Here is a 4,364-nt window from a genome sequence, read left to right as displayed (position 1 = left end):
CCAAGGGATGAGGAAAGGTGGCGAATGCCGCAAGGGTGCAGGATGCAGGGGTGATCGAGGGGTGGAACAGGAGAAACGCGCGGCGGCGGATTGCGCTGGAGTAAATGCAAGCCGGGGATGATGCCGCGAGAGCGGCAAGAGAGAGAGGGAGAGCAACTCGCCATTCATGCGTTTCATTTCTCGAAAGCAGCCATCACGTACATATATTATATATCCGTACGAATATATGTATATTTTATTAAACGAGCTTTTTCAATTTCTCCGCCCTGCACTGGGACGCGATCGAAAAAGTGTATACGAGCGCGTATGATTACCCGACTACTTGCGATCGATCGCGAATTGAGATCGCGTTTTAGTGCGCGAACGGAGATTTACTTTAATATTTTAATTTCTAAATCTAAATCAGTGAATAGTCACTGATATCAGTGTAAAGTATGCTGCTTTTTCATGAATCAGTGACTATTCACTAATTCAGATTTAGAAAATATTATTATTAATAAGATATCAATAAAGGACTCCGTTATTAAGAATACTATATATAATAATACTAGTAATAAGCAAAAATTTTTTTTTCAATGTATTGTTTACTTGCATCTAAGAATTTAATTAAAAAGAAAAAAATCAAAAACTAAATTAATCACACAAATATTACATAATATAAAATAAAACAAATACGAACTAAATTTCACTCTCAATTGTAAAAATAGATAAAATGTTTGCAATAAAAAAAATTTTTTTAAATAGCAATAGCAAATTTAATCATCAACGTTACCTTAATCTTTTTAAATTATTATATTTATATGTATATATAAATAATACAAATTATAAATATAATTACGAAACACATTATACATTTGTGAAAAAAGACTAAGACAAAGATACAGAAAAACTTAAAATAGAATAAAGAAAAATTGCACACACAATGTTTCTTTGTAAAGTTAATAATCTCAAGCAATGACGAATCCAATCAGCTGGAAAACGGTAAAAAAAACGTTAGACGGAAGAATCGGCCTTTCGAATCGCGCGTGTCCGCGTTTTCCTTCGGATGTGCGACCTAAAAATAAAAATCGTCCTTTCGGCAGTGCCCATGTCACTTCTGGCAGGACGAAGAACGCGAGGGGACGCGACGCGAGAAACGGGCACCAACGGGCGTTGGAAATTAGACACACGTTTCATTTCCTGGAGCGACTGCGATTTCCGTCGTACGTGGCTTCAAATATTGGAAATATCGCGCGGCAGCGTTCAATTTACCGCGCGATCCAATCGGGTTTTATAAGCGCAGAAAAAGCGCCCGCAAATATACACGCTGACGTCCGCCGTGACGATGACGACAACGACGACGACGCGATGTTGGGCGCTTATCCTCGGGATCTTTCTGTCGAACAAACGTCATTCTCTCCTATCCCTTTTCAGGACCGCGATGAACCGGAAAATTTTTCTCCTCGCTGTTGTCATTTTTAAGACGATTGTTATCGAGATGCGAGATTATTGATACTTTAGTGCTTGAATATAACAATCTAATTTTACGTATATTATTCTTTAAAACTTAAATAACTCTGACGTTTTCTGGTATTGACTCTCTGTAGCTAATCATAAATATAATTTCATCCATTTCGCTCATTTTAAACTTTTGTGTCGTGTATCTAGGGCGAATTAAATAATCAAAAATAAATATCGAAAAGAAACGGAGTGAGAGAATCTATGAGAAACGGCCGAAAGTGACGAATGTCAAATCCAGACATATTACAACAGACACGACAAAGATAGAAAATGACCGGCGTGAAACGGAAGAGCGAGCGAGAAAACGAAAAAGGTCGATAGTGCACTTTTATCGGCGCCATAAACACTAATATAATCCCGAGGTCGAAGAGAAAGAGAACGTGAAACGCAATAGACTGAGTGGCGGGTGTCGACGAGTACATACACGCGCACGCACACGGACCGAGGTGTTTTTTAGACGAAGTGGCTTTTTGCGGGCGACAGGGCATTTAAGGGAATTGCTCCCTAGCGCCTTAACTCGGCTCTCGCTGCCCCTTGTGCCGAGGGCGGACGCCGGACGTCCACGTCGTTTTAGCGCCGAATGCGTAAAATCGCATTCCCGTGTATCGATTTTACGCGCCATTAAGCTAACGACATTCTCTTCTAGTACGGGTTTCTAATATTTTATGAAAATCTTGAAGAGATTATACTTAAAAAAAAATTGAACTGCAATTCATGAAAATTGTGAAAGAAAAACTCAATCTTCTGTTGATATGTCGTTTTTCTCATCAATCTGTTGCATTTAAGTATTATACTTACGATGTACGACATGTTAATAGAATGAGATAGTGATTTTAAGATAAAAAGATATAAATATAATTACACGATAAACATAATCAAAGTAATTAAATACAATATATCAACAAGACGCGTAACATGTGTGAATTTAACCCACAGTTTTCGTTATTTATGTTAAGGAGGAGGAAACGAAATGAAAAATATGAAACTTAACATAAAATTTCATATGCGACATTGAAAACATATTCTCGCGTTAAATAAATCTCATTCCTATGCGCCGAAATATTTTTTACCCCAGTTGAAAACATTCCATTGATATATTATATCCGAATCTTAAGATAGAGTCAAATTGTTTTATCGGCTGTTCTATCATCAACATATTACATAAAATTTGCGGTACACGCAATTTTCCGTACATTCGGCTCGACAAATCACTACCCAAACTCGTATCTTTTAACCCTGAGTAACGGTGTACACCCCCCTAATACGTCTCTTCCGTTCCGTCTGGATCGCTCTCTGCCGATGCCGCACCTCGTTCCCCTTATCCTTAGTCTCTCCTTCGACGCGGGAGGTTTATCCCCGTTGAGTTATTTATGCGATTTTAGAACCCATGTGCGCCACCAGCCCCAACACTAACTGGATAATAATCCCGTCGGGGTCGCCGATCCACTTGAATGTCTTATCCGTAAAAAAACCATCGGTCTTAAACATTTTAAACTTCCGCCGATAATGCTCCGCCTATTATCATATAATTTATTGGAATACGTAAAAGGTTGTCGACGCACCTTACTAATAATCAGCAATATATTACATCATATTGCGTTGTATTTAATCTTTTCCATCCTAGTTCTAATCCATGAAATATTAATGAACATAAGCTATATTTATTTTACAGATATGTCTAATTTTCAAGTATTATAAATTTCAATGAAATATTAATGTAAGCTTGTGTATCAATTTTAGAGATAATGTAAGCGATTTAAATTCTAAACAGCTCAATAATACACATATTTGTTTATATAACTGAGAAGAATTCTATTCCTTATCAAAATAAATTCCTAAGACGTTGCAAGAGTTTCCTCGAACGTCTGGCTCGCTTTATAAAACATGTAACTTTGATTGTAATGTCGCATGTTCTTCTCTTTCGCATCATAAGATTCCCCTGCTCTTCCTCCTTCACCTTTCTTTCGCTCTCAAACCGTCTTCTCCAGACTTTCCAACCCCCTTCGTTCCCTCTCACTTTCTCTCCTTGTCGTCGCGCTTTAACGATCACGGTCGCTGTTCTCGATGTTTCACCCCCTCACGCATTTCTTTCTCTCTGAAATTCCTCCTCCTCAAATACAGCGCTGCCGAAGATGCGGACAAGCCCTTATCGCAAATGACTGTTTCCGTCGAGCACAAAGCCATTTAGAAACTCTAACGGCGTTACGCTTTGCCGCGATACTATGGGACAAGTGTCTAACGTGGAGGATAATAAAACGGAGAAGCAGGAAGCAACCAGACGGCAGAGTCGAAGAGCCGTGTTCTCCGGCGCTCGTTTCTTCTCTCGCGAAGGGGTCATCGTCGAGCTTCGTTCATATCGCATCGGTCTTCGCTAACGATTATTACGATCGTCGTTCGATTAAACATCATGACGCGTCGCAATTCCCATCCACGATGCGCCGCTCTTGACTGATCCGCGATGTGCTCGTGCCTAGTAATTCGTCTCGGCTCAGTCGAGTGGACGATGACGCGGATTTATCTACCATAGAATTTGTTATAACGATGGTAGACGTTAAGCTTTTCCTTGATTAGAAACATCTCATTATTCAGCTATTCGCGATAGACGGATTTCGGCGATGACGATGCTTTCTCGACTTGGAATGTTTGTACATTTATACCTAAGTAACTATTATACAACGTGAGAATACATCGGAGTCATGGAATGCAATTTTAATAAAAAATTGATAGAATTCTTTTATCGTTAAGTTACGTGAGTAAAATAAAGATAAAAATGTAAAGAAAAAAAAAATATATATATATATATATATATATATATATATATATATATAAGTGAATGTAAAGGGTTGGGAACGTCTCTACAAAAC

The sequence above is a fragment of the Temnothorax americanus genome, unplaced genomic scaffold (assembly GCF_048541705.1).
Source record: "Temnothorax americanus isolate GAGA-0224 unplaced genomic scaffold, ASM4854170v1 Scaffold56, whole genome shotgun sequence".
Lineage (NCBI taxonomy): Eukaryota > Metazoa > Arthropoda > Insecta > Hymenoptera > Formicidae > Temnothorax > Temnothorax americanus.
Note: the sequence above shows the minus strand (reverse complement) of the source record.